Source organism: Dendropsophus ebraccatus, chromosome 2, assembly GCF_027789765.1.
Source record: "Dendropsophus ebraccatus isolate aDenEbr1 chromosome 2, aDenEbr1.pat, whole genome shotgun sequence".
Taxonomy (NCBI): domain Eukaryota; kingdom Metazoa; phylum Chordata; class Amphibia; order Anura; family Hylidae; genus Dendropsophus; species Dendropsophus ebraccatus.
The window spans coordinates 165,958,128-165,978,898 of NC_091455.1; the positions used below are offsets into that span (position 1 = coordinate 165,958,128).

General features: G+C 40.2%; 1 protein-coding gene and 1 long non-coding RNA gene across 3 annotated transcripts in view; one reads left to right on the forward strand and one right to left on the reverse strand.

Annotated features, from left to right (window-relative positions):
• The window catches only part of THRB (thyroid hormone receptor beta), a 259,592-nt gene that overhangs the window by 31,120 nt on the left and 207,701 nt on the right, over positions 1-20,771 (forward strand). The window contains exons 1-2 of one of the 2 annotated variants that reach the window (XM_069958678.1): positions 18,665-18,792; positions 19,387-19,427. The exons of the other annotated variant lie outside the window; for it this stretch is intronic. The gene's annotated coding sequence lies outside the window, so the exon portion shown is untranslated. Of the gene's footprint in view, positions 1-18,664; positions 18,793-19,386; positions 19,428-20,771 lie in introns of those variants that run through there. 2 annotated transcript variants of the gene reach the window in all.
• Positions 477-20,619, reverse strand: LOC138783675 (uncharacterized). The gene is made up of 3 exons (XR_011361730.1): positions 20,488-20,619; positions 1,557-1,602; positions 477-549 (listed from the first exon to the last, which is right to left on the reverse strand). It is a non-coding gene; the product is annotated as an uncharacterized lncRNA (long non-coding RNA).

Here is a 20,771-nt window from a genome sequence, read left to right on the forward strand (position 1 = left end):
AGATGTTATCATAATTGTGTAATCCAAATTTCTTAATTAAATCAGGAAATCTTCCTTTACTTTAATGTTATCAGTAAAATAGTCATAAATGGCCTCTGTACCTTGTAATAAAGTCACTGTATGGTGTAGACAGACTGTACAATATTCCTATCACTTGACCTACACATGACCTGCTACAGGCAAACACAAAGGAAAATGATGTGCGCTAAATCAATGTAGAGCAAATATATTGAGGTAATAGCTGCCATGCCTTCACTTGTGTACTGCAGAGTATTCAGGCAATGTTCTCTTTGCGGGATAGTGTGACTTGGAGGGTTCTCTTTTGTTTTGGTTGGCTATTAATTATCTATGTAATTATCAGTGTAAATCAGACAATTGACATTTGTTGCAGTCATATTGTGTTCACATTCAAATGTGTTTAAAGAGATACTCTAGCAAAAAGCCTAGTTTTCCTTTCCAGCATTCTTCTCCCCTCTTCCGCTTATTGGGTTGCTAGCTGTGTCCGTATTCATGCTTGTCTGACGTTCCTTGAAAGCTGGTCAGTGGTTCCTTCAAAAACAGCAACAGCAAAACTTGTCATGTTTACATGAGGGATGGCAAATTCAGTCTGCTCAAAGAAGCTGCTTGGCATGGATACAGGTACAGCAGTCAAAAATAGCTATCAAAATATAAAATTGTATAATGTTTTACTCTTCCTCTTTTTTGAGGTGGGAACAAGGATAGAGGTTTCCTTGTGGAGGATTTTCCTTTTTTTATAGTTTTGTTAATATAATATGTGAATGTTAAAATAGTAAAATACAGCAGTAGTCAAAAATAACAAAACATATAAATAACATGAGTGAATTAGGCCTCAAAACAAAAGGTGGTAAACTGTTTTATCGTGTTGCTCCGTGGTAGCCACCTGGCAGTACCCTGTTTATTTTGTGTACCTGCCCCTTTCAGGTAACTTTTTGAAGGCAAACTAATGTGTGTCTACACGGCGAGTAGCCCTACCTCTAGCCATTACATATTTGTCTTGTATGTGACATTTTACACCTCTGCTTAATTTCAATTTTTTTCAGTTATCCCCAAATTAGTGGGTTGAGACTTTTTTGTAAGTAATTTTTTCTTACATTCGCTCCTAGCTGATTGATGCAAAAAAAAAAATTGTTCGAAAAAAAAAAAAAATCGTATAAGTTTAGCTGTTTATTTAGTTTTATCTCTCCTCTTCTTGGTAGGCATAGTTCAGTTATGTTGCCAGAAAACAGTTAACAGGTTGATTCTCTGGGGAAATCTATGCACCTAGTGACACCCTTAGTTCACAACATAAATATAGATAGATTTGTTGACATCAGTTGAGCAGCTAAACAAACAAAGCATGTACTATATACAGTTTATTTTTACCTGAAATAATCCCTCCAAAATGAATCATGAGTTATATCAATCGAACCTGAATGTTGGTGAGATCTCATAAAATATGTACCTGTCATTATAACTTTCAAAAGCTAAATCAGCAGTAGATCTGAAAAAAAACAAGTTTGCAATTTAGTTGTGCTTTAAAACAAAGCTGTACTTACCAGAAATCCAGGTCCAGACTCCTGAAGCTTTTTAGTCTTGTGCTGGCTGAAAAAAAGAGAATACACACATGAAGTCTGACCAGTATAAAGTGTCCATCAATCAAATGACTGCCTTCTCTGTCAGCGCTCAGATGACCTGGGCAACACGGGACTTCCTGTTTTCTGACTCTTTGAAACACAGGAAGTCACATGTTTTCCAGGATAACAAAAAAAATAAAATAAAATAATGAAAATAAGTTGCAAATAAGCTTTATATCACATCTACTGTTGATTTAGGTTTTGAAAGTTTGACAGTGACACTTTAACAGTACCTGTAACCCCAAATAACTTTTGACATTTCACGGGTGCTACATTATAAGGACATCTTGGTCACGTGACACAGAACAGCGAGAGAACGCGCTAAGCACAGACTTCTGAACTCAAACCTTGACCTTTAAAAACTTTTGATAGGTGTCTATAACATCAAAAGGCATGTGACATTGTGACAGTGTCCATTTAATCCTAAAAGGCATGTTATTAAAGTCACATCCTGAATATAGAGTCAATGTTTTGCTGGTACTTTGTTCCCTTCTATATAGGAAGTAAGGTTCCACCGTAGCACGTGAGTCTTTGGTGCTGCCTTTTGTGCAAAGTCCCCGGGAGCTCTTGTGCCTAAAGGATAATAATTCCCCTACAGGGGAGTGTGATGATGCGTTTATACAGAGAGATTTATCTGACAGATTTTTTAAGTCAAAGCCAGGAATGGATTTGAAAAGAGGAGAAATCTCAGTCTTTCCTTTATGACCTGTTCTCCTGTTTATAGTCTGTTCCTGACTTTGGCTTCAAAACTCTGTCAGATAAATCTCTTTGAGTAAAGGCCCCCTTAGTCCCAGAACATTTTACACCATATTTCCACCAATATTTTATGAACACACAATTTTATTTTCTGAATCCACTATTTTATAATTAAAAGTTTGTATCAATACTTACAAGGTATTCACTTTTGGACAATATGCTGTAAAGGCATTTTGGGAAGATTTCAAAATACTTGGCGGTGTGTTTCATGTTATTCTTAGGGTAGAAGTTCGACGTCGCTTCATATCACAGTTTATGGTTTGGCAAGGATTAGTTTACCGAGTGGTGCTTCAAGCAGTTTTGCTTATTTCTTACACAATGAATTTGCTGGCACAAAGACAAGCACAGTAAACTAACAAAGCCTGTCTTTTCTTGTACTGTTCATTTTTTTGTTGCTTTAGTACTGCATTGATGTTAAACCTTAAAGCGACTCTGTACCCACAATCTGCCCCCCCCCCCCCCCCCAAACCACTTGTACCTTCAGATAGCTGCTTTTAATCCAAGATCTGTCCTGGGGTCCGTTCGGCAGGGGATGCAGTTATTGTCATAAAAACTATTTTTAATCCGGCAGCACTGTGTCAAACGGCTAAAGCTTACATTTGTATATGCATTAGGCTGGCACACCCTCTCTGTCCTTCCTCCCCACCTTCCTCATCATTAGGAATGCTCCCGGCAGATTGCCTCCTATTCCCCACCTATGTGTATAATGAACATGGGCTGGATCGTTAATACACCTGTGCAAAGCTCAAACAGCAGTAAATGTTCCTGGATCATTCCTAAAGATAAGGAGGGTGGGGAGAAAGGACGGAGTGGTGGTGCCAGCCTAATGCATATAAAAATGTAAGCCCCGGTCATTAGACACAGCGCTGCAGGATTAAAAGTTGTTTTAGGACAATAACTGCATCTCCTGCCGAACGGACCCCAGGACAGATCTTGGATTAAAAGCAGCTATCCGAAGGTACAAGTGGTTTGGGGGGGACAGATTGTGGGTACAGAGTCACTTTAAAAATATGTTCACACTGAGGAATAGGCGAGGAATTGAAGAGGAAATTTTCCTCTGAAAAATTTCCTCTTCTTCAGTTGGCGCAGAATACGTGTGGAAATGGCACGGAATTCGAGTGGAAAGTAAACAATTCAAAGCCCCAATGACTTCAATGGGATTTCTCTAGCGTAATTTGCCCTTAGGGTGGGTTTACACTACGGAATCCGCGCGGATAAGTTCTGGCGGATTCTGGCACTTGTACCCCCTCACGGCGGCGCGCATATCTGCCTTTGCTATAGACACCATTCTATAGCCAGGCGGATTCCGCCATCTGCCAAAAGAATTGACATGTCAATTCTTTCGACGGACGGCGGAACTCGCCCGCCCATAGAATTGAGTTTATGGGACGGGCGGAGATGCACGAAACCATGAGTGGGTACGAGTGACGGAATCCGCTGGAACTTATCCGCATAGATTCCCTAGAGTGAACCCACCCTAACAGTTGACATGCCAATTGTTTGGGTGGAAAGCAAATGTGCGGTGGAACATTCCGTGCATAAATTCCGCCGTGTGAACAACAGAGTGGAAATGCTATTAAACATTGCTCTGTGCATAATTTACAGGTGGAATTTCAAGTGGAATACGCACAAAATTAAGCGGAGATTCAGCTTGTAATTCCTCGCCTATTCCTTGGTGTGAACATACCCTTACAGTTTCTAAGTACTACGCCGCCATCAACATGGAACGTACTAATGAAAATTAGACCTACAGGAGCCGCTAAGGTTTTATGTGTCAGTGTTGTGTAATGCTAAAATAATTTCCAAATCAAAGCATGCATGAACATCTGGCAAAATCTCCATATCGCTGTTAATGTGAGGAACGTATGTGGATAAACTGGAGGGAATTAATAATTTGAGGAACCATAAATACACAATTGGTTCTCACAAGTTATACATCGTGACATGTGCTGAGATGGAACAAATGTAATTTTAAAAGCCAATTAAGTCTGTTTCTGCAATGTACAATGGTAGCGGGTGAGCCACTGGGCTTAATGTAGATAAGCTCTGAGTTGAAGGATATAAAGCATATGAAATTAGCCTGCAATGACATGAACCGGCTGCTATAGAGATCACAAGAGAAGAAATTATACCACTAGAATTACAAAGATGAATGAATTTCCCTGCTGTACAATGAGATGTATGTAAAAAAAAAAATGTAAATGTAACAATATGGGCATTGTGTATAGTTTAAACTATTAGGTTACGACGCATAATGAACCATCTCTACATATTACTTGTAGAAAGCTGCACTGTAGAGGATAGCGTTTTATGTCAGGAATACATTACTGTGTGAAAGTCATCTAATCTTGTAAACAGTCGGTTGTGGCCAATAGAAAAGACATTTACATCAGGATGATATAATGGCACATACTCATTAATAATCATTTTTGGAGTCAAAGTGCAGAAAATGGATGAGTAAAGTAGGAGAGATTAAAGGGAACCTTTCACCCCCAGTGCGCTGGACTCTCTGGTCATTCTCTATGAGCGTTGGACTCATCTCTCAGCGCGCACGCCGGGCTGCAGTGGCTGAGATCTCCGTGACCCAACCGGATCCAGAAGCAGGATCAGGTGAGTATAGAGGGCCGTAGCGGGGGGTCGGGAGCCTGTCATCCCGGCACGGGGGGTGACAGGTTCCCTTTAAAGCTTCTTTTCCCAGGCTTTTGCTTGGCTTTCTTTATAGTGTTCTGTCTTGAAGTTGCTACAGTTCTAAAAATAATGCAGTAACTCATATCAAGAGAAATTTACTATTAAAACCTTCTTGTGCATGATATTTATATAAACAGCCATACAAACATCATCTCTGATAGACAATACATTGTAATACTTTTCAAGGCTCTTTACATTTTTAAGCTACAGTATGTTCACACACCATTTGTATAGTATTATATAGCTATAAAAAATGGCAGTAATATATAATAGTAAAAAAAAAAAAGCCATATAGCATTGCCTTATTTTTGAGTTTCTCACTTTCATCCAGTGATTTGTCTTTTAGGAGAAGCAACAATTTTTAAACTAATATGTGCGAAATAGGGTCTACTGATGAAGGGTACCTTACTCCAGAAGGTACCTAAAATTGTGCAAGACAAACAGTTTGGCTGTCTTCAGCTTCCCGACCACTTCTGGCAGCCACCAACAGGCCGGAGGGGGCTAAGAACCAAGTTTACCAAGGTGGAAACACCTCTTTAACTTCCCAAGAATGAAATGATCAGGCAGTTGAAATTCAGTTAGCCTGATTTGCCCCGATATCATCTGTTGGGGGAGTCAGGAGGCCATCATATGCATTACATGGTCAGTCCCACCAAAATTTGTTTACTGACTAATCTACTGTGTGGCCAGGTTCACTTCCCTAATTCACAAAAAAAAGGCATTAAAAAATGGCTAGATGTGAGCTGGAAGCCAGTTGGGAAATATAAAACGCTATATCGGTAAAACACACAACCCAAAAACAGGTGCACATAATGTAAAAAAAAAAATCACTTAAAATTATTGAGATGTTATTAAATGGCTACAGTGAAATTTTTACATTGAGGGGTATGTAAGCCTAATACATATCCCCTGGCTGTATAATTACACCTGTCACATGATATCCCCTACATTATTAAAGTTAAGCTCTATCTCACATTTTCCTTAACTGCCAAATTATAAACCCATATTAGGCTGGGTTCACACTACGTTTTTGCGATCCTTTTTTTTTAACGGACACGAAAATTAGGTCGACCACGTTTTTGTGTATGCTAAAAAAAAGCGGATCCGTTTTGATCCTTTTTTTGTAATGGGAGTCAATGGTAAAATGGATCAAAATGGATGCACACAGTTGCATCCATTTTTTTCATCAGTTTTTCATCAAAAAATGAATTAAAAAACGGATTGCAAAAACGTTGTGTGAACCCAGCCTTATATGTTGGAAAAGGGTGGTCCTATTAAGTAACTGTAAGCGGTTTGTAATCAGGTAAGTCTAAGCTTTTCTTGGGGGGGGGGGCTACTGAATAAAGGTTGAATATTACATTATGAAACAACAAAATTATTCAATCTATAGTGATAGTGTGGATAACGGGGAAAAGGTAATGAACACACACCGAAAGGGGTACGTTTTTGCGCAATCAGTCAAAAGAATTTACAGCCATTTTTTGGAACTAGTGTTAGATCCTTAGAGAGTCTTTGGTGGTTAAGAACATCTTTGGAGAGTGTGCATGGTGCTTTCCCTGGTTTTGATCAATATTATAGTTCAAAGCAGTCTACATCACTCTTGTATAACAGTTTTACAGGATATGTCCTTGTTCTTGCTTGTCGACGGTACAGGGATTTGGCATTGTTAATTTTGTAACCACAGTTTTTGTTTTTAACTAAATTCCTTAAAGTTTACCCTTTTATTATGCCAAATAAAGTATTGAAATGCTACTTGTCAATCTGCAGTTGAAATATTTATGTTCCTAACCTAGTTGCTCCTACATCTGGGAATGGTTAAATCTCTTGCTTTGATCACGAACATTTGTTCTTGTGAGATATAAAAAACTTTTTGTATTGGTCAGCAAATTATCTGGACTAATTACCATTGCTCACACGGGCTAAAAAGGAAGGTTAAGATATTTGCTTCGTTTGATGTTTCACAATCTCTAAGAATCTGACTTGGCAGTAGATTCAAGCTATGGCTATATGTCCTTGTGCATTCTGAAAATATCTACATAAACAGCTGTCATTTCAATAGAAATTAAATAATTGTCATCACAGACAGCACTGGTGCCATGCTGCAGACTAGAGCTCTCTAACCTATTCTGGCATACCAAGGTGGTTGGGTAGGGGGTCGACAGGGTAAATGCACAGCAGCTGTTTGCAAAGTATTTTATTCTTATTAAATTACAGAAGAGACATTTTTGCAGGTAGAGTTAGGCTTTAGCTGCCAACAATGTCGTCTTGACGCAAGTGCCAAGTTTCACTAACACTTTGAAATCCTTGGTGCCACTAGGCACAATGGCTATCAATAGCTGCCACCAGCTGGAGGCTACTGGTTGGCAAACAGGAAGAAAGCAGTGGCCTGTTCAGTATGTTATAGATACTCTGTGCATATGATGTGCAAAATGAATTTCTGCCATTTGTACTTTGTAACAAAACTATAGAGTATTCACATTGTGAAGGGAGGCCTCAGGGAAACAAAATTGTGTAAAGCTAAAACTTTATGACCACAATGTAAAAGATAACCCTAATACTGAGCAGATGAAGGGTGGTGGGGAGTGCTGCCCAAAAATATGAAACTAATCATATTATTTATGTTGAAATATTATTAAATGTAGATTACTCGAAATTTAATTTTTTCCCTACTTTGGTAAAGGGGTGGTGTTAAAGCAAAGAAGGTAACATTAGATGTGTATATGTAAAGGATAACAAATGTGCTGTTTTCAGTAAAATAACTTTTATACCCTGTGCCATTTTTATTCCCCATGGATATATTTACTTCCTGGTTTGCTCTCTAAACTGTGACCTTGCTGTTGCTATGCAACAGTGCAGAATGCTTCCCACAATCCCCCTTGCTTTCATGTGAAGTGAAAACCAACTTCCAGTACTAATGGGACAGATTAGGTGACTGCTATTGAACTGAACACGAGTGACCCAACTAAGGTTGCATTTACACAGACAGATTTATCCGACAGCTATCTGGCAGATTATTGAAGCCAAAGCCAGGAATGGATTTCAAAAGAGGAGAAATCTCAATTTTTCCTTTATGACCTGTTTTTTGTTTATAGTTTTGTCCTGACTTTAGCTTCAATAAGCTGTCATAAAGATGTCAGATAAATCTATGTAAATAAACCCTTAGTAGGTGCCTGGCAGATCCTAACCAAGGGCAACAGGTTATAAAACAAAGCAGTGCAAGGAGGATTATTGAGCCTATGACTTCAGTCAATTGGTGTTTTAACTGCCCGTCATTACAACAACGGCTGTTGTTACATTATTCTACAACTGAATTATGGACTGATTGCCCTTTGGGTGTGTCTTTATTTGAAAAGTCCATTGAATTTAATGGTAAAAATAACATCTGTATGAAAAGAATGTGTGTGCTCAACCGTGTTCTATATGGAAAATAATTGAGTAGGTAATGAGTGCACTACCTGGTTTGCACCTATGGACCAGAAAAATAATAGAATAAGAAATGGTAGGCTCTCAAGAAACTTCCTCACATGCATAAAAATAATAATAATAAGTTTTAGGTATTTAAAAAAAAAATTTTCACAATAGTGGTAAAAGGAAGAGGTTGGTGGGATTCGTCTGGCGCAAACACCCCTTTTGGAGCCTGAATTTGACTTCACACCAGTGCCAGGAGTTCTCTTCATTCAGGGAAGGAACAGGGGAACGTGGCCGGTGTTCCAAAAGGGGTGTTTGCGCCAGACGAATCCCACCAACCTCTTCCTTTTACCACTATTGTTATTGACACCGAGGATCCACTTTGGAGAATCGGAAGGTGGAAGGCAGCATCCTCCGTTGATCCAGAGCGCTTATTAGAGTCGTACCTAATTGTGTATGACCCACTCAGGTGAGCGTGCATTTGCACACATATGCATGTTTCTCCAAAGTGTGTTTTGACCTTTTTTGTGCAAATGTGCAATATGCATGAATAATGCAATAAGGCCATCAAACATTTTTTTGACACAAAAAATATATAAATTAAGTTTTTTATTTCATTTTTCATTTGTTTATGAACAACCATGTTCACATACAGTATGATAATGCAAAAGATGTTCAAATAAAACACTAGTTAGTTAAAAATCGAGACCTTAATGGGTCCGGTCAAAAATGACCAAAACATTTTATGTGTATAGTAGAACCGAACAGAACAGCACCGTATACGCAGCCTATTTACTGCTGCGATACGCAGCAAATACGCAGCAGATTAGATCTAAATAACTGAACACAGCATCAAATATGCCCCATCAAATCTGCTGCGTATTTGCTGCGTATCTGCTGCGTATACGATGTGTAGGTTTGTACCCTACAGAATGAAAGTTAAAATCAATAAATCATGAAATATCATAAAAAACAACAGTAGATATATTGCATAGAACTATATAGCGCAATCCTTGTCCATATCATTGTGACCAAAAACGTTATATAGTTCTATGCAATATATCTACAGTAGTGTTATTTTATGATATTTCATGATTTATTGATTTTAACTTTCATTCTTAAAAGAAATATAAAATATATATATTAAAAATATATTTTTTAACCCCTTAAAGTCAAAGCCAATTTTCGTTTTTGCACTTTTGCTTTTTCCACTTTATGTTTAAAAGGCCATAGCACTTGTATTTTTTCACCTAGAGACCCACATGAGCCCTTATTTTTTGTGAAACCAATTGTAATTTGCAAAGACAGGCATTATTTTTCCATAAAATATGCTGTGAAACCGGAAAAAAATAATTTGCGCTGTCAAATTGAAAAAAAAAAGGAATTTGTTTTGATTTCGGTGAGTTTTGCATTTACGCCGTTCACCCTATGGTAAAACTGACTTGTTATGCATGTTCCTCAAGTCGTTACAATTACAACAATATGTAACATGTATAACTTTTATATTATCTGATGGCCTGTAAAAAATTCAAACCATTGTTAACAAATATATGTTCCTTAAAATCACTCTATTCCCATGCTTATAACGCTTTTATTCTTGAGTCTATGGGGTAGTGTGAGGTTTCATTATTTGCGCCATGACATTTTTTTTCTATCGGTAACTTGATTGCGCATATGTGACTTTTTGATCGCTTTTTATTAAAATTTTTCTGGATTTGATGCGACCAAAAATGCGCAATTTTGCACTTTGGAATTATTTTGCGCTAACGCTGTTTACCATGCGAGATCAGGAATGTGATTAATTATTAGTTCGGGCAATTACGCGCGCGGTGATATTAAATATGTTTATTTATTTGTTTATTTATTTATATTTGTAAAATGGGAAAAGGGGGGTGATTTGGACTTTTATTAGGGGAGGGGATTTTTATTAATAAAAAACATTTTTACTTTTTTTTTTTACTGTAACTAGAAGTCCCTCTGGGGGACTTGTATATACACAGCACTGATCTCTCATAGAGATCAATGCTGTATATATACACAGCAAAGATCGATTACATCGGTCATAGATTGCTTCGGCCTGCTGCAGGCCATAGCAATCTATTGCCGAGCCGGGATCAGCATCATTCCGACGCTGAGGCCTGGCCCGGCCAGAAGAACGGATCTCCCCCCGCAATCGCATCGCAGAGGGGAGATCTGTCCCACTAGACACCAGGGACTTGCGGCGTAAAGCCTCTAAATGCAGCTGTCAGGTTTGACAGCTGCATTTAGAGGTTTAATTAGCCGGCGCGGCAACGGGACCCGCGCCGGCTAATAGAGGCACTGCCCGGCTGCACATATCAGCGCCGTTCAGAGCGGGGTCCCGGGGGGACCCCTCTCTGAACACCCCCCGCGGCACCATGACGTATCAGATACGTCATGGGTCGCTAAGGGGTTAAATACCAAAAACTTATTATTTTTTTGCATGTGAGGAAGTTTCTTCAGAGCCTACCATTTCTTATTCTAAGAATAACATCTATTGCTTGCAAAAGACATCCAAAAATAATTATTTTATTCCATTGACTTTAATGCATTCAATTTGGGTAAATTAAAGTGCAGTAATAACCTTAATAATAATAATAATAATTAAAGATGACACCCTATGTTTTTTTTTTTTTTTGCTTAGCGTGAACATAGCCTATATCTCACAAACTATACATTTGGAAAAATGCTCATTGAGGGACAATATACCTCTGATTTTTAAGGGGTTAATATCCATTAGGTTTAGCAGTCAGTTTAGAGTTCATACATTTGCCTTCATGTGTTAAATTTATAATATCCCTAGCTCTAAACCTTCACACTTGCAAATTTTCTAGAAATCTACCATAGCAATAAACAATCTATCTTCATACATAATTACACAAGGCTGAACACCTCTAAGGAGAGCAGTAACTGGTACATTGTGAATTAATAGGTGCCCTTTTTACAGTCTGAGCCATAGCGTGCATAGGCTTTAACCTTGTTCTCAGCGTAGTCAGTGAATCAGCACAGTATTCAGAGAGATCAAAACAACTGTCTGTAATGATGTTTGCTGGCTATGCACTATGTACACAGGCTGAGCTCTAAAGCTTGTGCAGTGAGGTACCATGATTTAGCTTGCTGCAGCATACAGTACATGAAGTCATATATATACTATTTGTTGCCAAAAAACAAACATTTTACACTAAAATAGTTACACATAATGCATAATAAATGCTTTATATTGCCAATCTAACAGTTTTTTCAAGGAGAACTTTGGGCAGGACACTTTCTTTTAATATGCCCGGAGAGGGGGTGAAAAACAAAAAAAACCCACTTACCTCCCCAGTTCCGGTGCTAACGCCTGCAGTCTGCAGCTTCAGTCTACGGTTCTTTCCTGGTAGTGAGAAAGGACCTGCGACGTAATGTGGCAGGCCTGCTCAGCTATTTAAAGGCTGGAGCAGTGTCCTGTCTCTGGCTTTTGGCTTTTCTTTTTCTTTTGAAAGGTCACTTTAAGGCTATGTTCACACAATGTTAGGTTTCAGTAACGATTGTAATGGAATCAGCGTCCGTTTTTTACTGCAGGGGCGGCATTGCATTGAAGTCACATCATCATTATGTTAACTCCCGTTCTTTAGATTGTGTGTTAAATAATGTACCTGACTATTATTTCCAAATGTTGTTCAGTGAACAGCGTCTGGAAAAAATAGCTGTTTATACAATGTAATGTGCGGGGGCTGCACATTACATTAAATTTAATGGCTAATTTATTTGCAGGCACACCCGACGGTGCCCGCAAATCAATAGTAAAAGAAGAACGTTCCTGCAACAGAGGTATCACCTACAGGAACGTCCTAAATGCAGCCCGGCAGCCGGCAGTTTAACAGCGTCCATTGCTATGCAATGGACGCTGTTAGGCTATGTTCACACTACGTAAAAGTACGGCCGTTACTTTGTACGCCTGTGAACATTTCCTACATTTCTATGGGATCCCGACCGGAGCGTATACACATAGTGTACGCTCCGGCTGGGATCCCATGCGGACCCGCAGATAACTGACATGCCAGTTTTCTGCGGCCACAATTCACAGAATTCGCAGAAACCCATGTCAGTTCACACAATGAAGCGAGCGGCTCCGGCCACTTGCTTCATTGTGTGCTGTGGGCCGGAAAGATCATCCAGCCGGTACTGCAGTACCGGCTGGGATGATCTTGGCAGAGACCGGCCGTTCCGTGACACGGGCGGGTGACGGAACGGCCGGTCTCTTCTGGCGTGTGAACATAGCCTAAACCAAGTGTGCACATAGCCTAATACTATCAATGAAAAAAGAAAGTCCCTTAATCAATTCAAGGGGTTCAAGGCTTATCCCCTATCCACAGCGTAGAGGATAAGTGTGTGATCGCAGTAGTCAGACCCCATCCACAATAACTAGAACAGGACTAGGTTAACTTTACAATATAGTTTTATATTAGTTTGAACTCATTATTCTCTGTGTAATCATAGAAATAAACACTGAAAATCCTGACTGATTACATCCACCACTAGAGGAAGCTCAGGCAGTTACTACCAGTAGATTTAGGATTAAGTTCAGTAGAAGCTACATGCATTAAACTCCTCTTATTAGATAGGCAGGTGTGTAAAAAATGGAGCTCTGCCCCATCAACCCCCCCCCCCCCCCACACACACACACACACACACATACACACTTCCAAAATATAATCATAAATTAATTATTACAAAAATCAAAATTTTGGGGAAAAAAAAACAAAAGAACAAAGTGGTTATTAACAGTGGACTTTTACAAACAAAGTAAAAAAAAAACATTGTAGGTTATCAGTGTACAGGACTATATGGTACAAATAAATAACATATGTAACGTAGGCTAAATAAAACAAATCACAATCAGTGAAAAAGTAAATACAAGGAAAGGTTGCCAAATTATAATAGCTAGTTCATGTGGAAAGAGTTTTTTGATCTATAACAGTGAATTTACCATTAGAATAAATGAGGAACATTTATATAAATGAGAGTCACGTAATTGTGGTTAATGTCTCATTTATCAGATATGCACATTAAGTCTTGGAACAAAACCTGCTCCTAGCATGTTAATCCATTCCTTTTTCCGCTTAGGCTGAATTGACATCATGTTCTGCCACCGCTACATTAGTGAGGTATAGTACCTAGGCATATTCTATAATGTCCCCATAGACTTCTGTAAAAATAAAAATTGGCTATTATTTTTCTTCATTTAGAATGTTATATAGGATGGAACAGTTTATAGGATTAGACCTACTAAAGGATAAGTGGTATAAGTGTCTTTTTTGTACCTAAGTACCTATGTCTGGTGTTCCTTAACCCTTTAGTGTACACTAGTGTATTTTAACTAGTGATCTTCCGATCACTGATACAATAGACTGCTCTTCTACTGTAGTGCTATTGTATAGGTCAGCATTATGATGATAGGCAATCTACGCAGCCATGCCTTCACCGGGCTCTTGCATCTCCTTCACCATCGACGTCATGACTCGGCTAATGGATTTGTCCACTCAGGTAGTCCGTGACTGGGGCAGGATACCACTACAGTCACTGATTGGCTGAGCAGGAAATCCATCAGTCGGGTCAGGAACTTTACTCCAAGTCGTTAAGACATTGGAACTCGGTGGAAAAATAAGTTCCAGCAGGGGTCCAAAAGCCCTGCCAGCGTTTCAGGGGCAAGGGGAGAGGTAAGTAGCTCTTGTTTATTATGCTCCCCCTGCCCCTGGCTGCTGGAAAATTATCATTTTCACTGGAATTCTCCCTTAAGGAACAATTCTCTGGGGGCTTATATGGAGAGTTGAAAGAGACTGGAAATATAGGTCCCAGAGTTTTTTTTTGTTTGTTTTTGCATCGGAAAAATAATAATAAATAAATATATATATATATATATATATATATATATATATATATATATATATATATATATACACACACATACTGTATATTTGGTTATTTGGTGAAGAGCCCCTGGAGGTCTAAGTTGATGCTTCTGGTCTATTCTTGTCAATGTTACTTCCTGGTAGCTGATAATGCCCCTCCAAGAACTACTTTGCCCAACCAATGACTGACTGAGGTGGGACCCGACTGCACCAAGTGGTTGGCAAATGATCCCTTTCCATTGATCATTTTTGCCTTAATGTGTCCCACTTGGTACTGCTCATAACCTGAGCTGATAACCGCAGGCTCACAGCACAATTAAGGTGGCCATACACTTTTAACAACTGTCGGCTCAAATAATAGCTTGGCCGACAGCATGGCTGTGTGGGGGTAAGCTGCAGCCAGAGCTCTGCTTATCAGTCTGTGAAAAAAAGGGTCGGGCAGTGAAAACCCATCACCCCCGAACCCCCTTATCCACCACAAGGTGTTGTTTTCCTCCTCTAGCAGCTGCCAACGGCATCCCTACAGACAAATAACATAAAACCAGTGAATTATGGGGGGGGAGCATTAGGTAGATGTGTGGAACATTTTCTGCACAAGGCGGCTACTTTACAGTATTAGGCCAGGTTCACATTACGTAAGACAGTGGCCGCTCTGTGACCCGGCTGAGTCACAGAATAGCCAGTGTCAGTGAAGTTAATCCCGGCACTGAATAAACTTCAATTCTATTGATTTGGGAGGCGGGCGCAACCGTGTGCACCTCCATTCCAATTCACCATTGAACACTCTCCATTGTGTGACCTGTCAGGCTTGTGCGGCCACTGTTCAATGAATAGCGGCCGCACAAAACTGACATGTCAGTCCTGCCGGGATTCCCTCTGACTGCAGTACAACATAACTTTTGTATTAATCACGGACATTGTTGCAAATCGGCAACAACGTCTGTGATTAATACAAAACTTACATTGTGTGAAAATAGCCTTAGGGCCCTATTCCACAGGACTGATAATCGGCCGGATCGGCCCCATTTGGCCCGATTCGGCCGATTATCGTTCGGTGAAATAGAGAGAACGATCAGCCGATCGTTCATTTAGGGCCAGACCTAAAATCATCGTTCCCCCACCGCGCATCGCGGTGTGCGGCGGGCGACCGACGATTTGAGGAGCAGCAGCATCATACATTACCTGTCCAGGCTTCTTCTCCACGCTGTCTTCATCCCCGGGTCCCGCGCGCTCTATCTTCAGAATAGCCGGTCAGCTGACGGAGCGCTCAGCCAATCACAGGCTGGGGCCGCCGCAGCCTGTCATTGGCTGAGTGTGGCCTGTCAGCTGACCGGCCATTCTGAAGATAGAGTGCGCGGGACCCTGGGATGAAGACAGCGCGGAGAAGAAGCCTGGACCGGTAATGTATGATGCTGCAAGGGCTGCAAGGAGATCGGTAACGATGCCCTTGCAGCCCTCGCTCAGCGATCATCGGGCCGTAGAATAGGCCCAGCCCAGTTGATCGGGCCCTCCTCGGCCCGTGGAATAGGTCCCTTAGACTATGATCACACTATGTTTAACAGCGTTAACAGCTGTTAAACTCAGGGCTGTGGAGTCGGAGTCATGGAGTCGCAGTCGGAACTAGTTTTGGCTGGAGTCTGAAAAAAATCTTAGAACAATTTAAAATTGAGTTTTCAGTTTTGCTTATCAAGATATATTATGAGCAACATTCTAATAGGACACTGGTCCATTAGATAAGGGTGGTTGAGGAAAAGTTGTTGGTCACTATTTGGCAGTTTGTTTCTGAGCTGTAAGAGTCCATTGTGTGGGGGGAGATCTGTGCTGTTCTCTCCCTGGATGCTGGATGACTATGTATGAGCAGCAGTGTAATATGAAGATATCCTGTGTAATATAGAGGAGGAGGACAAGACATAAGTAGTGTAGCAGTAACCTCTGTCCTCAGCGTGGTGTTTTTCTTCAGTGTTCTATGGCTGCAGCAGGCTGTGTTTGTGTGCTATGGCTGCAGCAGGCTGTGTGTGTGTGTGTGTGTGCTATGGCGTGCCCCCACACCCACAGTGTCCCCTCTATATCACTATGTGTGACTTGTCTATATCACTATATGTGACCCCCCTATACTACTTTGTGTGACACCTATATATTACATGGATCTGGCATTGTTAGCAGCGTTTCTGTGTGTATGGTGAATATTTAGTTAGAAACATAGAAGATTGTCAGCAGGAAAAGACCATCTGCTCCTTCTAGTCTAGTTGTGAGTAGTTTAGGACATGGAGGCTGAAGACTGGCTGCATCCACTGCACACACAGGAGAAGCTGCTTTATATTTTTCTTCATTCCCTCAGAAGTTGCCCCAGCATCATGTAGGACATTACACAGAAGCTGTATATGACTGGCCATTTATGAAGGAGCAGGAGTCGGAGACGATCCTGATAAAATTCAGGAGTCGGAGTTGGAGTCGGAGTCGGAGCTGTGGCTTACTGACTCCACAGCCCTGGTTAAACTGCCAGCTGCCAAGCTGCATTCAACAAGTTCCTGCAGCTGATACCTCTGTTACATTGTGCACGTTACATTGTGTGAACAGCTATTATTTCCACACGTTGTTCATTGAACAGCGTCCAGAAATAATAGGCATGTACATTATTTTAAGGCCCGTTCTAAAGAACGGAGGCGTTAACATAACCATGTGTGAACACAGCGGGGGGCATTGCTTTAATGCAATGTCGTCCCTGCAGTAAAGAACGGACACTGATTCCATTGCAATCAGCGTCTGTTCTTTACTGAAAAAGAACTTAGTGTGAACATAGCCTTAAAGTGACTCTGTACCCACAATCTGACACCCCTCCCCCCCTCCCAAACCACTTGTACCTCTGGATAGCTGCTTTTAATTCAAGATCTGTCCTTGGGTCCGTTCGGCAGGTGATGCAGTTATTGTCCTAAAAAACAACTTTTAAACTGGCAGCCCTGTGCCCAATGGCCGTATTAGGCTGGCATAACCTCTCTGTCCCTCCTCCCCGCCCTCTTCATCTTTAGGAATGCTCCAGGCAGATTTTCTACTACTCATCACCTGTGTGAGCACGGCACATGGGCTGGATCGTTAAGGCACCTGTGCAGTGTTCAGACAAATGGGGAAAAGGAGAATATCAACCTGGAGCATTCCTAATGATAAAGAGGGCGGGGAGGAGGTACATAGAGGTTGTGCCAGCCTAATGCACAGACTTTCTAGGCCATGGCAGTTTGACGCAGGGCTGCAAGTTTAAAAGTTGTTTTCAGGACAATAACTGCATCACCTGCTGAACGGACCCCAGGATTAAAAGCAGCTATCTGAAGGTACAAGCGGTTTGGGGGGGGGGGGACAGATTGTGGGTACAGAGTTGCTTTAAGTAGAAGCTAACTTTGTACAGCAATGGAACTTACAATCCATAAGTTTTTCTTTGCCTTAATGAATCAGCTCATGGGAAATTTGCTTATCTCTACTTTGTGATGATGTTCAGCAGGTTGGTGAGAGGGAATCTAAGGAAAATGCATTGACATGAAGTATTTTTTATGAGTTGTCATAGGAACAGACAGCATAAATACACATAAAGAGGAATGAACATGTCGATTAATGCCTTAAATAATGTTTAGAGAGCAATTAACTCTACAAATGTGCTGCACTGTAAAAGGTCATTAGTCATGTGTCCTAGCGTGAACTTCTTTCTCAAGGATATGTTGTGTGACAGATAAATACTTCTCTCAGGACAGCACTTGTTTGTTGTCATCTGCATTGATGTCAGTCTAGACAGTATATTTCTTAGCTGTCTTCAACATTTCTCGCTGGTGGGATGTATAGCGCATGATGATAAATGAAACACAATGGAAAGAATTGTTGCCAGTTCAATGAGACCATTTTCGTCTTTTGCAGACACAGCAATGATGTTTTTATTATTGGTCTGCATGATGTTTTTTATATGATTGTAAAGGTTAGACGAGAGTTTTAATGTTGAGACCCTTTTATGTACTCTGCGGGGAAATTTATCATTGCGCATGGGCCCGGCTGGGTTCACACTATGTATATTTGAGGCTGTATTTGTGAGGCTGTATAGCAACCAAAACCAGGAGTGGATTGAAAACACAGAAAGGAACGTTCACATAATGTTGTAATTGAGTGGATGGCCGTCATTTAATGGCAAATTTTTGCTGTTATTTTAAAACAACGGCTGTTATATTGAAATAATGGCAGTTATTTACCGTTATATGACGGCCATCCACTCAATTTCAACATTGTGTGAACAGAGCCTTTCTGTGTTTTCAATCCACTCCTGGTTTTGGTTGCTATGAGGACCTGACTTGAGGACCAAATACTGCCTGAAGTATACAGTGTGTGAACCCAGCTTTTAAAGTGATCACACTGTATAGTTGGTTGTAAGTCATAGGTACCTGTGTTGATCAAAATGGCACACTATCTTTTTTAATATCTTAGATGTAAGTTGTAAATTTTGGCCCGGGCTGCAGTGGGATTGGGCAAAGATTTTTAACCATTTTAAATACCCAAAATGATTTTCTATCCTTCAAGTGATGTCATTGATCATGAATGGACAATTTGAACAATTATAGTAGCCTATATGTACCCAAAGGTATATGGCTGTTGTTCGGCCATCTACTTCTATTTTTTAAAGCATATTATTCTATTATTATTTATTTTGAAGGAAATATGGCACATATTCTGATGCAAATGTAGCAATAATAGCAACCAGTGCACAGTTATCCAATTGAACCATTGATACCTTTGGGGTGCTTGTGGATCAAGACTGTAGCCTTCACAGTAAATTATAAAAGGGGTCACATTGCAACGTGTAGACTCTGAAGTATTTACAATTGGCAGTGGCAATCAAGCAACATATTATGGCCCTCCACTGGGACCTTTATCTCACTGCTAGTTCAGTGAGTTATCCTATTGCATGCGCATGCTTTGCATAGAAATTGGGTATTCTATAACAATATGTACATTTTTTGCAGTGTTTTGCAGCCAGGAAGGTGAAAACATTTTTACAGTGGAAGTAAGTGATATCACTTATATTGTTCAGAAACACTTGTGGCAATCCTTGGGCAAATCACGTCAGAAACAGGCAGCAAATCCATTGCATATTTGTGGCAACAAAACACAGCAATCACTAAGCTCAGGGAGATCAGTGAAAAAAATCCAATAAAGTACTCAAGAGTCTCCATTGATACATTGCTCCCTATAAATTGAAATATCCAATACCCCCTTTTTTGCATATTTGTGTCAGAAATCCTAGGCCCAGCCTTGGACTTTGACACAGAAAAGCATAACAACTTTTAATTTGATTGGTTTCATTGACTAAACTATTCTTGTCATAAAAAACATCAGATCCCCGGTGGAAAAGAAAGAAATAATGATTTAGACGCTATGTTCAAAATGACTTTCACTTTTATTTGACAGTTACTACATGATTAACGGCTGTAATTTTAAAATAATGTCCGTTATTTGCTTTTAAATGACAGCTGTCATTTTGACAGTGTGGGAACATAGCCTAACAAAATAAAACATAGAACTGTAGGTGAATGTTAGACTATAAGGCTATGTTCACACATAGTATTTCCGTCATTCTTTTAGTCAGTCTTTTGTTCAAACAAAACCAGGAGTGGAACTGACAGGGCAAAATTATAATGGAAAGATTTGCACAGTTCCATGTTTTGAATCCACTCCTGGTTTTAACCAAAAAAAAGACTGAGCTAAAGTGAGTGTGTGCATAGCCTAAGACGAGTAGATACCAGGTAAACCTGAGGAACCCAAATATCTCCTATATGTGTTTATTGTAAAATATTTAAACATTGGAACTTTTCAAATCTAATTTCTATACCTCACATATTTCCATTCATATTGTCCAGAGGTAACATTCATCTCTCAAATTTCTACCATATGTTTTAAAATCAAATGATGGACACTTTATTATATAAGCCTTACTAACAATAGGTTATGTCCTCACATGCTCTCAATAAAGTCCAGATTTCAGCATAGCCTAAATAATGTCTTAAAGGGATACTGAGCCTTCAGTCTATCAATTTACTGTTTAGTTAAATATGATCTATTGTTACCAGGGAGCAGGGTTGGCGGATAATAGGGTCCTCAGCGGCAGGAAGTCCAGAAAAATGCTCCCCAAAGCACCACTTTCATTCATCTTCAGTTCTAACAATCAGAAACATGTAGGCGTCAGGCTGCATTCACACGTTCTGTGTTCTGTCTGTGATACAAGAACAACACGGATGGTGAATGCCTGTCCTGGACTGTTACCCAGGGCCAGCCTTAGGGGTGTGAGAGCAGTGCGGCCGCACAGGCGCTGTGCCTTCCCAGCAGAAAGGGGGACGCCACCTGCAGCCCC